A 22071-nucleotide genomic window follows, 5' to 3' on the forward strand; every position below is an offset into this window, starting at 1 on the left:
ATGTAACTATCCAGGGTAGATATCCTTGTGCCTCAGCCACTGGGAGCCACCTGATATTAAGAGCCAACTCTTGTCACCTAAGTCCCTCTGTCCCCACCTGCATTCTCTATAGGAATATAGAATTTTTTTCACTTATTTTCATATCTTCTGTTGTTTCTCATCTTTTGAGCAGCTCCCTCCAGCATCCTTAGAGATCCCAGAACTGGTAAAACCAAATCTCTATGCCACTGACCCAGTGACTTCATTAGTCTGGAGCTTTTGATTGGCCTTCATTACATGTGGGAACAAAGAGAAAATGGGAAGAATGCAACTAGGCAGATTATTACTCTGAAGAAGGAAAGAAGAGTACATAAATCCTTGCTCTTAAGAAGATAAGACATGCCTGGATGAGTTTAGGAAATAACATTGGACTCAACCTGGAAAATGTTTAAATCTTTAAATTCATTGTCTCATTTAACCCATTAACTACTCCTCTAAGAGTATATTATTAATTTTGCAGATGAAGTAACAGATTCAGAAAGTTATTCAGATTTTTCTCAATTTCCTATGGCCAGAAAGTAGTAAAGCTGTGGTTGGGTCAATACTTTCAGCACTGGATATACCAAAGTTGTTCAGGGGCTAACTCAATTCAATAATTCAGTAATTTTAGCAGTAAACTATGGGCCTTGAAGTTCAGACAAATCTTGTCTTGAATTTTCTATATGTTGCATTCAAATTATTTAATCTTTCTAAATCTAATTAAAATGGTTATAAAGAACCTACTATACAACATGCTAAATAAATGAAAGTGACTATTATTATTGTCATTATCCTTCTTGTCTGGACTTTTTATTTTAGTTGATGGATAATCTTTATTGTGGATTAGGACATTGTGCTAGACATTTATTAGTGCTGTATATGAGATTATATATATATATATATATATATATATATATATATACATATACATATATATGTATACACACACACATACACACACATTTAATCCTTACTACCACTGTACTATTATTATCCTTGTATACGGATAAGGAAACTTAATTTTAAAGGTATTAAATAACTGCTCAAAGAAGGTCATAGATCCAGAAGAGTCAGAGCCAAGGTTAGAACTCAAGCCATTTGGCCAGAGCCTAACATTGTAACTGCTCCATCTGTTCTCTTCCTAAGATAGAGATACCACCTTATACTCCAAAACTGGATATTTCTCTGTGCTTAGTCCTTGCCTTGATAGTCTCTCTAGTGTTGCCCTGCCCTTGCCAACCTTCCCATAAACTACAACTCTAACTGCAGAGTTGTTGACCTTTCCCTACTAGTATTAATTTCTTAATATTGTTCTTTCTATTACATCTGCTGGCCAATGATATTTTCATCCTTTCAGCAAATTCTCACCATAATGCATTAGGCACAATGCAAAGCATTAGGAACAAATTAGACAGGACTGCTGTCTCAAAGGAAGTCAGTTTCAATAGAGGAGATAAACAAAAGTAGAGAAATACAACTCATATCTCTAATTTATTCCTATCTTTGACTTTCCACTCCATACCCAATGTATATTAATGTGTCCTGTTGATTTTACCTCCTACTGTCTCTTTAATCTGTATTTCTCCCTATCTGCATTGCCATTATACAGTTTGAGTTATTATTTCTTCTTGGGTTACTTACCAGTTTCCTGCATGCAAGTTATGTTTATCTATAGACTATTCTTAATACTGCAGCCAGATTGCTCTTTGAAAAATATACACCTGTTTAAAATATTTTAATGCCTTCCTATTGCTTTTAGCATTATGGAAACAATAATAAAATCCTCCATTTTTAAGAAAAGAACATAAGTGAGGTAGTCCCATGAGATGACTACATAGTCTTTAAAGATCTAACTCTAACATATAAGATTTAACTTCATATGGTTGGAACTATGATGTTCTGAAGCTATCTGTAACCAAGACTCATCCAGTAATTATTGACCATTCTCCCAGTTATCTCAAGTAGATGAATCTTTACCTCTTTTAGTGACAGGATCAATTCAAAAATATATTCAGTCATTTATTCATTCATTCTACAAGCATTCACTAAGCATTTATTCTATTTCATGTCTTGAATTTGGTGCTAGAGATATTGATTGATCTCAGTCAACTCCAGTAACTATTCTAGTTTCTGATGCTTTAGTAGTGATCAAGGCAAGAACAGGCATGGGCTCTGTTCTCATAAAAATTGAATTCTCAAATGAGTCCTAGTTCTTGCTCTTGATAAGTTCGTGTTCTATTAGGGAAGACATTATCCTTATTTATCTAACATTTTATCTTTCTTATAACTTTATTTTATTTATTTATTTTTTATGTGGTGCTGAGGATCAAATTCAGTGCCTCACATGTGCCAGGTAAATGATCTAAGCCATAACCACAGCTCCTTATATAACATTTCAGAATTCCTACTATGTGCCAGATCCTTGGGATATAGTGGAGAATGAAACAGAATAGTCATAATTACCATTTACTGTGGTAAGGACAAGATCAGAATTCTGTGAAAGGGATTAAAGGAAACCAGAAAAATTCTTAAATTCTGCTAGTAAACCAGGAAGAATTTTCATTGGAAATGACTGCTAGAACTAAAAAACATATAGTATACTATATTATGTGGTACCATTAATCATTACCACATTTAAACAAAATATTATGCTTGGCATTTCAGACTTTGTTCTTCGAGAGAATATTATTTCTAATTTAACACTGCATGACATTGATAAATAACTTAAAGTTCAGGGGTGTGAAATGAATTGTCCAAACACTCAACGCTTGTGAAAGACAGATTCATGATTCCAGCACAAATTTGTGTGGCTCTAAAGCCTTTGCCTTTTTACTCTACTTTGCTAAATATACTTACTTTTTCTAGACCCTGTGACTCGACCTCTTAGGATGTATCATAATTTCACTTACAATTTTTATATACCACTGCCTTCTAACTATCGTGCTTAGTTTTTCATATAAAATCTTGCAGGGAGATACAGGTATGCTCTAGGGACACATTTGTGGAAAAGTTATTATTTTTTCAGAAAAAATTGATACTCTGACTGATGTTAATTCCCACCGTTTCCTAGGTCCCCACCTGTTGTATTGTGGATCTAGAACATCCTCCAAAGGTTTGTATGTTGGCTGCTGATCAATAGCATATTAGGAAGCAGTAGAAACTATGTGAGGCCTAGTTGGAGGAAGAAGATCACTAGGGACATATATTGTCCTGGGCCCTATTCTATCTCTTTTTTTCTGTAATCTGGCTACCATGATGTTTGTCTGCCATGCTCTTCCATAATGTTGTTCCATTCTGAAACAGTGGAACCAGCTAACAATGGACAGGAAACCCTGTAACCTGAACTAAAATAAATCTTCTCAGGTATTTCAACACAGTGATTAAAAGTTGGATAACAGATAACTGGTATTATGAGTGGCTTTTTGTTGTGACTATACCTGACAATGTAATTCAGCAGCTTTTAGAATTGGTTTCCAGGAGAGATTTGGAAATTTGGGGGAAAATGGACTATAGTAAACTTAGAATGTTGTAGGCAAAGATTAATGGGCAATTATGTTGGGAAGTAGAAGGCTAGCATGCTGTTAGGAATATGGAGAGTAAAGACTGTGCTCAAGAGATTTCAGATGGAAATGAGGCTTTTGTTAATAAATTCATTAGAGGCCACCTTGTTACAATATGGCAAAGAACTTGTCTACATTGTATCCATGCCCTAAGACTGTGTTTGCTATACTTGCAATGAACAATTAGCAAATAAAATTTAAAATAATAATTATGATACCATCAAAAACTATATAATATTTAGAAATACATTTAGCAAAATATGTACTGTATCTATACACTGACAATTATATGTGAGATAGACCTAAGCTTTTGGGGACCAAGGTTGGAATGCTATGGTTTGGATATGAAATGTTTTCAATGTTCCTGTGTAAATATAGTATTATTCAGAGTTAAATTGATTAGATTATAGTAAGAGTTATAGCTTCATCAGTCCATTCTAGTTTGAATGGACTAATTGAATGGTAACTGTAGGCAGGCAGAGCATGACTTGAGGATGTGGATCACTGGGATATGTGCTCTGGAAGGGATTATCTTTTTTGTAGCCCCTTCCCCTGTCTATAAACTTTCTGAACATGATGGATAGAGCAGTACTTCTACACCATGTCTTTTAGCTTTTATCTCTAACCTAGATCAATGGAATTGGCCAATTATGGACAGAACCTCTGAAGTCATGAGCCAAATCATGAGCCAAAATAATTTTTCCTCCTCTAAATTTTTTGTCAGGAATTTTAGTCACAGTGACAAAAATCTGATTAATGCAATGAGCCTTGAAAGCTAGAATTTTGTTGAGGGATTGCCACTTGTTGTTCTTCCTGGGTTGAACCAGGCCACTTCCTTGGATAATCAGCCTTTCTTATACTTTTGAATTTACTATAGGAGCACATAATGAGGTCTTCTTTGTGTTGCCTTAACCTCATTCTAAATATTCCCATATACATTATGGTATTATAGTCTGCATATTATGAAACAGAACAAGTGAGGGAGGGAAAAAGGGAAGGGAGGAAAGAAGGAAAGAGGGAGAAAGAGAGAAGAAAAAGGAGTAGGAAAAGAAGAAGAAAATAGGGGAAGGGAAATAAAGGAGTCAAAGAGACTTTTTTCTCTTTCTCTCTTTCCTTTATTATTTTTTATTTGTTCTTTTTAGATATACAAGGGAGGAGAGTGTATTTTAACATGTTATATATACATGGAGCATAATTTTCTATTCCATGATGTGGAATTACATTGGTTGTGTCTTCATATATAAACATAGGGAAGTTATGTCTGATTTATCCTACTGTCTTTCTTGTTCCCATCCCCCATCACTTCTGTTCATTTCTCTTTGTCTAATCCAATGGACTTCTACTCTTCCTCACCCCCACCCCCTTATTGTGCATTAACATCCATATATCAGAGGAAACATCCAGCCTTTGGTTTTTGGGGGGATTGGCTTATTTTGCATAGCATGACAATCTCCAGATCCATCCATTTACTGGCAAATGCCATAATTTCATTCTTTATGGCTGAGAAATATTCCATTGTGTGTATATATACCACATTTTCTTTATTTATTCATCTGTTGAAGGGCACCTAGATTATTTTTATAGCTTAGCTTTCATGATTTCAGCTGCTATAAACATTGATGTGGCCACATCACTATAGTATTCTGATTTTAAGTTTTTTGAGTGTATGCTAAGGAGTATGATAACTGGGTCAAATGGTGGTTCCATTTCAAGTAGGCTTTTGATGGAATCTTCAGTTTCATTGCTTAAAATTTATCTCTTTAGGGGCTGGGGATGTGGCTCAAGCAGTAGCGCTCGCCTGGCATGTGTGAGGCCCATGTTGGCCGAAAACTAAAAAATAAATTTTGAAATTCTCTCTCTCTCTCTCTCTCTCTCTCTCTCTCTCTCTCTATTAAAAAATTTTATCTGTTTAAATTACGTCTTACTGATTCAATTTGGGTATGGCCTATGTCTGTAGAAATTTGTTGATGTCTTCAAGATTTTTTATTTCATTAGAATATAAATTTTCAAAATAATTTCTGATTATCATCTATATTTTAGTGGTGCCCATGATATTATTTCCTTTTTTATCATGAACTTTAGTAGTTTGAAATTTTTCTCTTTCTCTTCATTAGTTTTGCTAAGGGTCTATCAATTTTCTTGATTTTTTTGAAAGAACTTTTTCTTTCATTGATTTTTTTTGTTTCAATTTCATTGATTTCAGCTCTGATTTTAACTATTTCTTGTTTTTGCTTTTGGTGTTGATTAGTTCTCTTTTTTTCTAGGACTTTGAGATGTATTAGTAGGTTTTTTTATTTGTTGACTTTCTATTCTTTTAATGAGTGAGCTCAATATAATGAACTTTTCTCTTAGCACTGCCTTCATAGTGTCCTGGAAATTTTTATTTATTGTATCGCTATTATCATTTACTTCTAAGTATTTTTAAAATTCATTACTGATTTCTTCTGCTATCCATTCATCATTCAATATGGTGTTATTTTGTCTACAGGTGTTAGAGTAGCTTCTGTTTTTTATTTTATCATTGATTTCTAATTCCATTTTATTATGATCTGATATAATGCAAGGTATTCTCTCTCTCTCTCTCTCTCTCTCTCTCTCTCTCTCTCTCTCTCTCTCCTCCCTCCCTCCCTCCCTCCCTCCCTCTTGTATTTGCTAAGAGTTGCTTTCTGGCCTATTATATGATCTATTTTCTGGTGTTGTTAAGAAAAAAGTGTATTTAACCATTCATGGATGAAATATTCTACATCTTTTCTCCATGATCAACTTTATTTTCAAGATTATATGTTTTGAGGGCTTTGCTCATGGCGGAATGCTTGGCACAATGTTTCCTGTCTCAGGTGCACAGCTGCAGTGCTGGCCTGTGGCCTTACCCAGCCAGACCATGGCTTCAGCTCTGGAAAAGCTGAAAAACGATCTAGAAGAGGTAAATGTGTTGCTGGAAAAGACCACTAGAAAAAGAGTACATGATGCCCTTACAGCAGAAAAAAAAAAAAACAAGATTGAGACAGAAATAAAGAACAAGATGCAACAGAACTCACAGAAGAAACCAGAACTTCTTGACAATGAAAACCCAGCTACTGTGGTTCCTCCCATCACAACAGGATTAATTATGAAAATCAGTAATTATGGATGGGATCAATCTGGTAAGTTTGTGAAAATCTACATTACTTTAACGGGAGTTCATCAAGTTCCCACAGAGAATGTGCAGGTTCATTTCACAGAGAGGTCATTTGATCTTTTGGTAAAGAATCTAAATGGGAAGAATTACTCCATGATTGTGAACAATCTGTTAAAACCCATCTCTGTGGAAGGCAGTTCAAAAAAAGTTAAGACTGATATAGTTCTTATCTTATGTAGAAAGAAAGCAGAAAACACATGGTGAGAGTACTTGACTCAGGTTGAAAAAGAATGCAAAGAGAAAGAAAAGCCTTCATAGGACACCAAAACAGATCCTAGTGAGGGATTAATGAATGTTCTAAAGAAAATTTATGAAGATGGAGATGATGATATGAAAAAAACCATTAACAAAGCCTGGGTGGAATCAAGAGAGAAGCAAGCCAAAGGAGAAACATAATTTTGAGACATTTAAGTCTTTGGGGGAACTGTGATGTGGAAATATGAATGTTTTCAATAAGGGAATGTTGGAGAGCTGCACATATAAATTTGACATAACTACTTACACAGTAAAGCAGTAAATTCTCCTTTACTGAAGGATTTATTTAAATAAAACATGCTTATTAAAAAAAAAAGATTATATGTTTTGTCTTCACTGCCTGAAACTCTATCTTCCAAGTGGTCTAGTGTAATGCTCCCCTTTGAATTTTTAATTTGGTTTATTTATCCCTGCATTTAAAGTATTTCTGCTTGATTTTTTAATATTCTCTCTCTCTTTATTGAAATGAACTTTCACTTTCTGTATCTTCTCTTTCATTTTACTCCTTACAATGTCCTTTACCTCTTGATCTGTTTAACTATGTATATTCTAAACTCCTCCAATATTTTTTTACTGTGTTATTGAAGTATTCTGTCTTTGAAGTAAGTATCTGTTTGTTTGAGGAAATTTGTTCCCTTGCTTTTTCATGTTGTTTGTGTGTCCACTCATCCAGCAATGTGGATCTGAGGAAGTAAAGTTTCTACCCTGTAGTCTTATAATGTCCCTAAATGTTTGTGGTACTTCACTGTTTAGGGAGAGAAAAATAATAACAACAACCAATGTAAACAATATACAGAATTAAACCACATAATTCCTGCTATGATGTTTACAGTGTTAATTGTTACAATAAACATAAGTGATATGATTATTTATTTCCTATAATAAAAGCAGAAAGTTTGCAACAGCATTTACAATTTTGAATGGTGGACCGGAACCAAACAGAAGTGATATAGGATATGATGTTTGTGAGGGAGGAAGATAAAATATAGAAGTATAAAATGAAAGGAAGAGTGAAAGAGTGATAGAGATTGGCTGTTAGAAGAAGAAAGGACAAAAAGAGAATCAAAGGAAACAGATAAGTGAGAGAAAAATATATATAAACTAAAAATTTAAAAAATTAAAAATAAAAAATAACAGAAAACAAATCTGAAATATACTAATCAAACATCCTATTCCTCAAAGAAACTGATCCATGAAAAATAGCTGGATTTAACAATGCTAGAAATGACCAAAAAAACAATTATTAATTTGTATAAATATCCTTAAACCATTAAGGTCACACACAATTAAACAAGAAAGAATAGAAAGAAAAAAGATCTTGATGAAGAGTTACAGTGTTGTTTCCGTTGGATTTCAAAAGATTCTGAGCTTCCCTTGTCAGCAGTGTTGGTTGGGATTTTCTGGATTATGATGCTTGCTCCACCCTCATGGTGGGGTTGCTAGAGTGAGAGAGGTAATCCCATAGGCTGAACTCCTGGAGATGGGATTTAGGTTTAGATATGTCCAGGTTCTTCCCAGAATGCCAGTTGGTCTGGAGATTTTAAATCAGTGCACCTCCAAGACCCAGCAATTGCTGGTTCATGCTGAAAGACTGCATTCCAGGGATCTCCCCTGGGATCCACTTAAGTGGTGGAGGAGCTAATTCTTAGTCCACTATGTCATCTGAAGACCCCCACGTTTCCTGGTCTTGGGTTCAGTATCGAAACTCAATCTCTCCCACCCTTACTCTTTTGAATTCCTGGCCAGGTGCACCTCTACCATTTGGCCTGGATTGGACAGGGATGGGGAGAACTGGGTGGGTTTCCATGACCCGTATTCCCCTGTGTAAACTTCTCTCCATGTTTGATTTTCTCCTGGACACCAAGGCACACTCTATGTTGTGCAATGTGGGTTTGCCAGGCCTGTTTTGGGGGCCAAACTCAGATTTGCAGGAATTGGCTTCCCAGCTACCCCTTTGTGCCTCGACTGCAAAATGGTTTCCTCCTCTGTCCTCTGCATGAAGCCAGGAGAAATTTTACTTCTTTCCTGCACAAAAATATTGTGCAGCATGCCTTTCAGTTTAATTGAGCAGTGTCTTTAATCTCTAAACTCTCTGTACCCAGACATTCCTAAGGCCTCCTAAAAATGCAGGTTTCTTTAATTCCCTTATCCCTCCACTTTGCTTGTAAGGAACCATTTTTTTTTCTGTCTGGTGCCTCCAGCTGTGGCAGTGGCTGCGGCACTGGGATTTCTTCCTTATTTTATTATATCCAACCTCCTGAATCCTTGATCAGCTTTGAATGTCCAGTATTAAGTTCCAGTAAAGTCCTCCACCACCCTTTTTTGTTCACCTACCTTGCTGTGAAGCTGCCTATCTGCTTGGTTTTATGCCACAGAGAAGCTAAGAAAGCAACCTTCTCTGTTTTGTCATTGTGAAACCCCCAAAGAGCCTTTCTAAATGGAACATAGGAGTGATCCGACTATGAAAAGAAAATCTATATTAGCTAAATTTTTTTATAGAAGATTAAGGTTAGACATCAGTTTAATGATTTTTGAATTTATTTTAAGAAATGACTCTCACTAGAAGTAGAATAGACAAAGTCCATGTATTCTAACATTATATTCTATTCATTGGCTACTGTTCTCAAGTCAAATGGGAAGCTAATTTATTATTTTAAGCTTGTTTTGTAATTTTTCTGAGCAAAGTAATTGAAATGTTATTTTATACTTTGAGGGATTTGTCCAGTAATGAGGATATATATGTTAATGGTACTGGAATATTCTATGTGTGTCATTGCTTTTTGTGGAATATGGTATTTATGTTCATGCCAATGACTAAGTACATAGATTCATGAGTGTCTGGAATTATTTGTATATAAATATATACATATGTTTGGGCTCTTTATCTACATTTTACTTTTTAAATTTTTTTCTCCTTTTCAAATACCTACCGTAACTTGAGTCTCATTTTAACCCTCTGTATATAATTGTTGTTCAATAAATGTCTGCTTATTAATACTCAGCTCACTTGGTACATAGTTTATAAGTATGGAGAATCTAGCCTTTTAATTTCCATCATTTCCATAAACTCTTGTGGAATTTATGCCTACCATATGCTCAGAGAGTGTGGAGAATCATGACTATGATCTGGTTTTGCCCTTGCTGACATTATGCCCCACTATGGTTATTGTTTACATTGTTACATTGTTTAATTGTAGAGGCAGTAAGAAACTTCTGACCAAAAAGTTAATGACTTATATATAGATGATTTAAATCAAGAGTGAAACTATAGTTAGTTTCTCCTTATATCCCTAGCAACAAGAACAGGGTCTAGAAAATAAGTGAAGATTTTCTTAATGTTTTACTTCTTGACTAGATCAATGATTGATAGAAGATGTATACAGTTGCAAAGTCCTTCTTGGAATCAGAGATACTATAGGGTAGATTCCAGAGTCAGATGAAAATAGGTTCAAAGTTGAACTACTATTTACTATATTACTATTTGGTTTGGAGGAAATAAGTTAACCTCTTTGAGCTGTATTTTAACCAGTGAAATAATATTAATATCTATTTCACAAGATTATTTTTGGATTAAATGAACAAATAGAGACATAGCACGTACCTTAGACTTTCCACATAATAGACATTGAATAAAAGGTTGTTATTTTTCTTTCTTTCTTAAGATTAATTTTTTCTCTTCTGACCTTATGGGCCCTCAGGCTGGTATATATACTGTTTAGTTCAAATCTCATCATACTTCCATTTAAATTCCTGCACTATCACTTCTTGTTACTACAATAATAACATCCAAGTTGCTCATACATCATTTTAGAACTCTTCAATAGGGCTGGGATATAGCTCAGTTGGTAGAGTGCTTTCCTCACATACATAAGACCCAGGGTTCAATTCCCAGCACTACCCAAAAACAAACAAACAACAACAACAAAAAAGCCCTTCAACAATAAACTTGTTATTGTCTTTCAGATATTATCATCTACTGTGTTCTTCCAATGTACCCTGTACTTTTCCTGTATTTATTACTCAGGGAACAGCATGGTATAAGATCCCACCTCTGCACTTTTACATATGTTGCTTGGCTCTATTCCCAATGTTCTTTCCTATTCTTTCTCTTATTTAAGTTCTGCCCATAATTCAAGTCCCTTTCAAGTTGGAAAAGTCATGAATAATTTGTAAAATAATCTTTCTCTCTTCCTTATAGATTGTTCTGGGTTTATAAATCTCTGATCCTGCATAATCTTTTCATAGAGCCCTCCTTGTCATATGTCTATCCCAAGTACACTTTAATTTTTGCAAGAGACATACTCTGATCTCCATATTTCCTCCTGCCCTAACAATTGTCATAGAAAGGGGCATTATATATTCACCCATCTGTCTTCTGTCAGATTGTGATTTTCTTGAAGACAGGTCAGAACTTTATCCATAGTCTGTATCCTCATGGAAGATAGTTGATATTCATTGTATTAACAAATGAATAAAAATGTTAAGCCCTCTATTAGATCCTGAAGATCTGGGCATTTTGGACTCTTTCTTTTTCATTTCTATATGTTTTTTTCTTTTCATCTGCTTTAATAGCATCATAAACATTAGGAACAAATAGATTTTGATAACTAGGTTTATGGTCTCTAGAATTAGAATTCTTTGAGTTTAAATCTCAGCTATACTATTTACTATCTATGATATGCTTTGGTTATATCTATTTAGTTATATCTCTAATATAACTATCACACAAATTGTTAGAATTAAAATGCAATAAGTTTTATAGAACATTAAGCTAAGTATCTAGCCCATAGGTTTTCAACAAATATTAGTAGTTGTTTTTGTAATGTAATGAATAAATAATTTTAGAATTTGTTCACTCAGAAGATTCTTATGAATATTAACTATATATCAGGGAGTGTGCATTAAATAGGAATAAATAAATATATAAAATATATCCACAACCCTTAAGGAGCTCACACTCTAATGACAGAAGTATGTGATAAGTGGATGCCAAGGCAGAAATAAAAATTCAAGAACTTTATTAGGGGAAATTCCTTTGAGAGATAATTAGGAGAGAGCCAAAGAGGTTGGGAGAGCTTTCAGAGTGTTAGGTAAGCCTGACCCAAGCAAAGAATGATACGAAGGAAAGGTCAGCAAGGTCACACGGAGAATCCTTGAATCAAAGTCATCTATCAGAGGAGTCTCAAGCCTCTTAAGAATGAGTCTGCCTTACTATCCTTGTCAGGCTCAGTCATTGGATCATTGGTTGAGAGCAACTTGTGAGAAGTGTGGCTTTGGTGCAAATGCAACAATGAATTATAGAGTGCAGCAGCAGCTGCAGTCCTGGATCAATCATGTATCTTGTAGTTGATAGTTTTCAAGGTATATTATCATGGCTGCCATACTACATGGCAATGTGTTGTATTATATACATGTTGTAGATTATGGAGGGCAAACACAGAGGGAAAGTGACTGTTTTCTTGGGGGATACCCAGAATTACTTGAGAAAAGATATATTGTGAGACAAATAACAATCTATATCGCTGTCTTTGGTCAGACTTCCTGAACTAGTGTGTAAGAAAGGAAATAGTTAGCCTAGGGAAGGATAATGGTCAGAAGAATGATTCATATTGTAGCTCCTGAATGTCTAATAGAAACATATATGAGTTCTCCTATGTTACCTGTTTCCAGTATTTATTTTTTAGACATATTCTCACATAAGAATGGTTTTTAAAATTTAATCTTCTTCTACTCTAAACCCATTTAGAACTAGAGGGTTTTAATTGGACCTGAAAATGAGTTGAAATATAGACTGTGATTAAACATTGTACTGGGGTATACTAATGTAAGCTAAACACATCAGAAACATAATATTTAAACTTCCTATCTGCCACCCATTCTGGGTTGCAGAATACTAACTCTGAACAATGCTCTGGTTCTTTCTCCCCAAAGTACTCTTTAAGGGCTCTTTGTACCTGGGACTTTACAAAGAAAAGCAATCAGTTGCTATGCATGGTAGATTGTTACAGTAATTTCCTCCAATGAATCATACCTCCATGAGTTCATGACACTTTGTGATGTGATATTAACACTCTTCTCATCAAACATATAGTCTGTTTCATAGCCCTTGATTCTGGACTTGCCTTGACTACTAGAATGTGGCAGAAGAGATAGTCTGTGACTTCTAAGCAAAGGCATTAAGAATCCTTGCTATTCCTGCTTTGGTGGTATTAGAATGCTTCTGCCATTATGTGAAGAAGTTACCCATTCTACTAAAGAATGAGAGACTACATGAAGGAGAACTGAGTCACCTCCAGTAATAGCCAAACAAAGTGTAAGTCATGTGGGTGGTTGCATTTTGAATCATTATCCCTATTGATCATAAAATGACTGCAATCACATAAGGAATTCCATGTGAGACTAACAAAACTGCCCAGCTTAGTCTAGACCAAATTGCTGATGGATACAATCATGTGCAAATAAATGTTGTTGCTTTAACTCACTAAGGTTTGGTGTGATTTTTTTATGTGACAACAGATAACGGCCATTCTACAAAGTTAAGTATTTAAGGTTTAAATTTTTATATATCAAAAGATATATATTAAATATTCCCCAAGTATTTATAATTTGAGGCAACATGATTTAATGGAAAGAGCATAGTGTTTGTCTTTATGCAAATTTGAATTTTGGTCATCTGAATATCTCACATAGCCTCTTCTATGGACTTCCCATGAGGACTGAATGATCTAAAAATAATAAGGCACATGATGGTTGGCACAGGGAATCACTCAATTAATGTGAATTTAATCCCCCATATTCTTTCTTAGTCTGATGTCTTAAACATATGGTTGTTTTGTGAATAAATGTGGAATTTAGTTGAACCCTGCTTCCTAGGTGATTTTACTTCAGAAGATGTCTACTGTGTTTATTTATATCATTGGAAGAGAATATTAGGTTAAATATGCTAGTGATGATTTATTATATTTTTTTACTCTTTAAAGGCTTCAAAGGAGATAGGATGATGAGAGAGAAAGGGACAGAGGGAAGGAGAGAAAGGTGCTTTCCTAAATTTATTAGATGAATATTGGAGAGGAAGAAGAAAAGATTGATTAAACAAAACAAAACAAAAAAACTAAGGGCTAGAGATGTAGCTAAATGGAAAAGAACTTGCCTAGCATGCACAAAGCCTTGGGTTCAATCCCCAGCACCACCAGAAATAAAAATCAATCAATCAATATATCAATTGATCAATCAATCAATCATCTCCAGGAAATTGAACAGTAAGTGCTTAATGGTTATACATTTTTCTTTTCGGAGTAATAAAAATACTCTGAAACTATATAGAGGTGTTGGTTTCAAAACATTGTGAATGTATTAAATGTCACTGAATTGTTCACTTAAAATGGTTGATTTTGTTATATGAGTTTCAATTCAAATTAAAAAAAATTGTGGCCAAATTATAAGGATGATATGGGTTGAAACTGATAAAGCTGAGAAAAATTTAGTCAAAAGATAGAAGGCCCTATGGGAAATAGAAAGGGACTGATGTAATTGTTTCAGCAAGGAAAAATTCAGTTACTATACAGATCAAGGGGGTAATGGGGCAGGATATAACTAGCTATTTGGCTGGATAATATGTGAGTGAAAGCAGAGACTATGTATTCTGCTACAACTGGGCTGAATTTCTTTCTCAAATGTGACACTGACTATTGATTCAGTAATTTCTCATATGATTTTGTGTCTCTAGAATGCTACCTGGTTTTGGAGGCAAAATATATATATATATATATATATATATATATATATATATATATATATATACACACTACTGTTTTATAATTTGGGTTTGAGGCAATTTCAAGAACAAAAAGGGAAGTTATATAGAGAAGGAAGTGGAATAAATACTCAAAGGCATATTACCAGCTAGACATAGCTTTTCAACAAACACACCGGGTCTTTTGTTTTGCATTAATGAAAATTTGTGCTATCAAGCATAAACTCTTCCCCCAGAACTTTGGGTTTTGCCATTAAATTCCTAGTGGCTTATGGGGATACAAACCCAAGACAGTAGCAGCAAAGGCATCAGCAGAGTAAGTCACAGTATACAGAATGAATAACTGAGGTGGGTGGTATGCAGGTACTCCATGATGGTCCACCTGTAGTTTCCTGAGCATGGGTAATGAGCCATTTTGAATGCCTGGGATCAAACACTTACCATAGTCCTTGTACAACACCTGGTAAGTTTCAGAAAGTTAAAGTTACATGATACAAAACATGAGACCAGGGTTCTTCTGGGTCATTCCAACAACATAAGAATCTAGAGATGATGCCCAGTTTATGTTATGTTATTCCTACAACTTAAAAAGGACTGTAGTCACCCCCTGCAGGCAATTGTGTAGCTGGCTGAATAGGTAGACTGCCCAGGCAACATGGCCCCTACCCAGGCAACATAGCCCTTACCCTGAAGGTGATGAAAGACCTCAATAAACCTCATTCCAATGAAGATAAACCCCTTCTGCAATTTTCAAAACTGTGGTTGGTGCCAGGTGATCCTCCTATATGGCCAACAATATGTCAGAGAAAAAATGGTCTGAGCAAATCTGGAGAGGTGAATAACTTGGTTGAATATTCTCTTTTTTTATTTTTTATTTTAGTTGTAGATGGACACAATACCTTTATTTTATTCATTTATTTTTATGTGATGCTGAGTGCTAAGCAAGCATTGTACCGCTGAGCCACAATCCCAGCCCTTGGTTAAGTATCTTATCAGCACTACTTCTCTAATCACTACCCTCTAGATCACAGTAATTGGACATTAATCTTGTAAACACTGAACTCAGTGCCTAGCAATTCTACTTCTAGTTTCTATACAAAAAAAAAAAAAAACTTTCAAAATTAGAAATAGGCTACAAGACATATCATAGAAATCCTGATGATAAGGGTAAAAATCTAGAATCTAGTTTAAAAATAAATAAACCAAAACAAATAAAGTAAAATAAGATCATGTGCAGACAGATGATGACAGTATGTCATGAAGCATGGATTATTACTATTTTATTTCAGTGTACATGTCATTTTTAAAAACAAATATTTTTCCTTGCTACTCAGAATTTCAATTGCAGTACAGCACAGAGTTCTTGGAATTCCTAGAATGCAGGGATTTTTTTTCTCTCATCTTTGTACATAATGTTCTTTTGGCCTGTTGTGTTCTTTCCATTGCCATTCTTTCTTATCCTCTAGGCCTTGGGCCGAGTAAATATCTTGCCTTTAGAGAAAGGAGTAGTGGAGCATTTATAGAGCCCTAGAATTGAGGCAGGGGCCTAATCTGTCTATTTATGAGTCTGTCTCTCTGTGAGTAATGATATGATGATAAGATCATTGACCCAACTGTGGTTAGTTGAAACCCTCAATCATGTGACAGGTAGACTTGAATATGGAAATTATGGTGGGTCTCCTAATACAGGATACCCATTCTGTTATATAAAAAGATGGAAATTTGAACGTAGGCATAAAAGAGGGCAATCATAAACTACATTTCAGGAATAATGAGTTGTCTGCATTATGCCAGCATGCATTATTGCTAATAGGAAGACAGACACTGATGAATCTAAAATATGGATCTGGAAATAAAAATGAAAAGTCTGAGTATCTTGTTAAGGAAACTGTACTTTATGCTGTGAAACCATTGAATGATTTTAGGTAGGAAAAACATGATCAAAATGATTACTAGAGGTTAAGAAAGGGATATAGCAATAAGGTTGGATAAAAAGAGGTTGAATTTGATCTGTGCAGGCTGCATGCGTGTGGTGAAATATTTTACTGAACCCCATTAATATGTACAAGTAATATATGGGCATCAAAAGTAAAACAAAATGTAACCAAAACCCTCTTTTTTTAAAAAAAATACTATTTGACAACATTATATGGAAAAGATTAAGTGAGAGACATTCAGAACTTCTACAAATAACAAGAGTATAAGCCTGAGATATGAATATTCAGAATTGTAGAGACCAGGCCATATTGGAAAGAAACAAGAAATGAGTCTTCGTCTAAAATGGGGACATGGGAAAACAGTAAAAAAAAAAAAAAAAAAACCCATGAGATTCTTAGTAAGTGAAAATGCAGAGGATTAAGCAATTCAGTATGAGAGATCAGGCTAAGATTCTGAGTGTAGCAAAGGTTTAAGACTTTGGCTTTTGTGTAATTATGAAGTAAAATCTGAACTTAACTATGAAGTGCCAGAGGGACAGTGCAAGAGGGTGGAAGTCAAAGCAGTGGTTTGTCAGGAGATATATAAGATGTGAAGAGGAGTAATGATTGTTGGCTGTTGTTTTGCCTATAGACGTAAATACTTTGGGAGCCTAAATTATACATCAATGAACCACTCTATCCATCTCAAGTCTCTAAACTTTGGCATACAAAATTTTCTACAAAGAGAAGTTAGATAAATAACCACATATTAGAGTACTGGGAGACTCAGCTACCAATTTGTGTTAAGACAGTGGCAGAACCATGTTGAACTACTAAATTACTCTAATAAGGTCAGCAGACAGACTTTGGAATGTCTTGCTTGCTTGAGTATCACCATGGAGCTTTTAACTTCCTATAAGATATTAGCATGACAAATTAGAGTTTTGATCATGCCAGATATAACAATATTCATTTGTTTAATTAAACAATCAAGGCTGCTTTTAGTGTGGGTCATTTTTAAAAATGTTAAAAATAAAATTAAACACATAATTAAACTGACAAAAGATAAAGACCCTGATGCTCCAAGTTGAAGGCAGTTAATTTATATGAAGCTGTGTCCCCAAAGGCACTACAGTTTATTAAAGCTACCAAAGCAGGGATGTGATAAAGTGTTTTATGCAGTTCTTTAAATGCTAAATTGCTTTGACACTTTTAAGGTCCACAAGATGCAGTCAATTAGAATGACTTGTTAGCTTATTTATGTTTCTTTATTTGAAAGGTCCAGAACCTAAAACTATGACTAGAAGCATCTGTATCCTATTTATATCTAGTCATATAATCAGAAATTCACAGGAGGATAAAACCAAGGAATTTATTATTATTAACAGCAATGAGTTGAAAGGATTCTTGCTCAGTGCTAGTATCAGTATGACCCAATCCATATATCCATTTCCTCTTTCTTTCTTTCCTTCCTTCCCTCCTTCCTTCCTTCCTTTGTTCCCTCCTTCCTTCCCTCCTTCCTTCTTTCCTTCTTCTCTCCTTTCCTGCATCTTTCTCTTCTTCCTTCCTTAAATATTACCCTTTAACCTTCCCTTCCTACATTTTATTTTCCCCTTTTCTTCCTTCTATCTACCATCCCTTCCCTTTTCTTTTCCACTTCTTCCTCTCTTCCTCCTTCTCTTTCTTTTCTATTTTTCTTCTGCATCATTGTACCCTCTCTTCTTGTTACATTATGAAGACTATACTTTTTATTAAATTCCCTGCCAATTTTGGAGCCCACATTAACCCTCTACTTAGGATAGAAATATCCTCTATGACAACTCCCCAAATTTAACATTTAGTCCCCACTGCTACTATTTTAGCCATAAGATCCTCATCACTTTTCAAGGTAACCCAGTCTCTGTACAATTTTGCCTGTGAAAAAGGTCTTTCCTAAATTAAATTCAAATTTGTTTTCCTGTGCTTCCCTATGAAGTAAATGTCATGTTCTTTTCTACTTTCAACATACTCTTCTTTTTGAATCTACAACTTTGCTCTTGTCCGTATCTACTGCGATTTAGACATAGTTTGAATGTGTTCCTAGGGATTCATGAATTGGAAGCTTGGTACCCAGTGTTGGATATTGAGAAGTGGCATAGAAACGTTAAGAGGTGGGACCTATTGGGAGGTGTTTAGAACGTGGGATCACTGCCCTCTGAAGATATTAATGTGGTTTCCATGGGACTTTGATTAGTTCTCCTAAGAGCACTAATACAAAACAAAACTCCCCCACCCCACCCTGCTATCTCTGGCTCCCTCTTTCACCATGATCTCTTCCTCTTGCAAGTTTTCCTGCCATATCACCAACCATGATGGACACAGCTAGGGTAGTCTCTTTCAGAGCCAGTGTATGAAATTTGGTCCTTTAATATTCAAAGGTATGAGCTAAATAAAATCCTTTTCATTATAAAATACCTACTCTCAGATGCTTTGTTAAAGCAACAGAAAATGGGCAAATACGGTAATCAATAAATTATTTTCCTTGACTAAATCCTTTATCATCTACCTTCCTTAGTGGTCTAACCCTCACTAAACTTTGTTAACACTGATCATTGCCAACCAGATGTACATGTCCGTGTCTGGAATGTTTCAGGGATATACAATATACATGACTCCATTTAGGGAGTATTTTGTAGTATCTTACTACTGATTACTTATGGAAAGTCAGGAGCAATAGAGAGAGTATAGAGCTGATACTCAACCCTAGTAAATGGGAAGTAGAGCAAGTTCCTTGTGTTGAGAATGTCTCTAGTTGCTCAAAATATATAAACTCCTTGGTCCTATCCAATCGAATGGTCTCCACAGAAACAATAAAACCTGTGCCATGTCCCATAGGTGATTGGGCAATTAATATCAAAAATAGATGCTATTCCAAAACTGAATCATGTAGACTTAATTTTGGTTGATCTATTATCCATACATAGCAGGTGACAAAAAAATCTCAAGAAGGTTAAGGGACATACCCAAGATTATGTTTTTACTAAGTAGCAGAATTAGACATAAATATTGAGTTACGCAGACCTAAGAGAATAAGATTACAAAACAGGCCACTAGAATCACAACTCTGGATTCCTGGGCTCCCTCAGCATTTTGAGTATGTTTCTGTTTAAGGCGTTTCTGTCACCTTAAGAACTAAGATTACAGTTGCTTATATATTCCTTTGTCTCTTTCTCAGACTCCAACCTCTCTAAAAATTGAGACTGGTCCTCAATCATTTTATATCACATCAGCACTAAAATCCTGGTCTTTGGGTTATTAGATGATAAAGTTCCCTTCTGATGGGAGGTATGCCTACCTGTAATACTTGGTGTCACAGTTGAGGCATCTGATCTAGTGATTTCCCTAAAAGTGTTCAGGTCTTTCACCCCACTGCTTAACTTAAATTCTCCTCCTCTATTCTCCTACTTGGTCTTTCTACCTAAATACTTGCACTCACATTCCCACATGACACCACATTTAAGAAGTATAATCCATACATTGTTAGAACTATATTCCCAAGTAACTTTTGTCCTTCAAAATATATTCATTGTCCCTTATTGAACATACACATAGTACACATACAACCTATAAAATTTAGTATAAATCTTTTACTCTAGCTTTCAATGTTCTCCAAAAAATTGTTCTAACCTACTTTCAAATTTTTATTTTCCAATTGTTCTTCAGAGGGATTATATACTAGTCTTAAAACAATCCTCAATTTCAGATTATTTTTAGCTCTGTGCTTTTGTTCAGGTTGATACTTTGATCCAGAATGCTCTGTGATTTTTTTTAATTAAAGTCCTTTCTCTTAAGGTTCCTATCAAATAGTATCCTCTCCTATCTTTCTATCTTTCTTGGTTTCTAAATTTGGTAGACTCGCCCTCTTTTATCTCCCTTTAAGATTTCATTCTTTTTTTCAGGACATATCTTTCATTTTGGATTAAATCAAAGTTACAATGTATAATTGATTGATTTTTTTATTTGTTTATCATTCATAGGTGTTGATTGAGTGTGAGCACCTCTTTTTTTTTTTTTTTTTTTGCCAAAACTTTAACAAGTTGAACAAGACTGAGGAGTACTTGCCAGTGGAGAGTCTCACAAGATACTTGTAAAATAATATAATATAATGTGTTAAACCCCATAAATAAGAATGTACATAATCTGCTGAGTCAGGGACCATAGTAGAGACAAAGGGCAAATGCATTTCTGGGCCTTGGCTCATGGCCTGACAGCAGACCCAGAAGACTTGGTGTGTACTACCCTGAAGCAGAAGCAGTTTCAGCTTTGCATTGTTGAGGTCAGGATGATATATATTGATGTGTGTGTGTGTGTGTGTGTGTGTGTGTGTGTGTTTTCTCTTGAAAAACTGTAGTAACTTATCTTTAGCATAGGTCAAAATGCTTCAGTTGAGTACATCTGAAGCCTATTAACTGTCCCAACCCTGCAAGTAACCAATAAGATGAGTGAATTCCCTTCTTTCATTTGAGAGCCAACCTGATATCTTCTTATTGGAACTGTATGTCCTTTCCTAAATTGAAACTCTAATAAGAGCCTAGCCCGCATGTTTGCTTACCTGACTGGACTTCATTCCCATTGTTAATGCAAAAGATCTGTGTGCTCATCACTACCATGAAAGCAAATACAAAGGGAGCAAGCAGTTTGATTTCTAGGAAGGTAAGAAAATCTATAATAAATTAGATTTTATTTGAATTATGACTAGGAGATAAGAATTTTCCAGAATCAGGGAAGAATGGTGGTTCAGCAAAGTGAATTTTTAACATATTATAACCTAGATAAGAGGTACAAGTGGCTTATTTATCTCTTTATTACCTTTCATTCTTATACATAGTTAATATTCCAATATTTGTTGAATAAGTAAATGGATAGTGTGTGAAAGAGTGCTTGCTTTAGAAGTTAGCTTTAGGCACACACTAAAATAATTCAGAGTTACCCTGAATGAAAAACTTCAGTGTGAGGGCCAAAGGATGGTATATTATTATTAGTTTGGCTGGAATAGCAGATTTATTTGGGTTTTCATCAAAGATCAACTTGAAGGAAGCCAAGTTGAATTAAAATATGACTGCTAAGTTGAGGATTTCTTTTTATCCTCACAGGCAAGAGCAAGTAAATATTGCTCTTGATTCGTAAGCAACAGCATTCATTCATTTATTCATTTATCAATCATTTATTATTTACTGAGTGTTACTATAATGTCATTTGACTCAGTTCTGAATTTATACATGCAAATACATGATGTTTAAAGTAACTTGAGAAATATGGAGCAAATATTTGGGAATGGGATATACAATGACAGACACCATTGTTTTCAGGCATATTATAGGAAATGAGACATGCTATAATACTAATAATCAT

General features: G+C 34.9%; 1 protein-coding gene and 1 pseudogene across 1 annotated transcript in view; both read left to right on the forward strand.

Annotated features, from left to right (window-relative positions):
• Nucleotides 1-22071, forward strand: part of Agbl4 (AGBL carboxypeptidase 4) — a 1194123-nt gene that overhangs the window by 582115 nt on the left and 589937 nt on the right. The window lies entirely within an intron of this gene.
• LOC143404651 (calcyclin-binding protein-like) lies at nt 6460-7152 on the forward strand (annotated as a pseudogene).

The sequence above is a fragment of the Callospermophilus lateralis genome, chromosome 7 (assembly GCF_048772815.1).
Source record: "Callospermophilus lateralis isolate mCalLat2 chromosome 7, mCalLat2.hap1, whole genome shotgun sequence".
NCBI lineage: Eukaryota > Metazoa > Chordata > Mammalia > Rodentia > Sciuridae > Callospermophilus > Callospermophilus lateralis.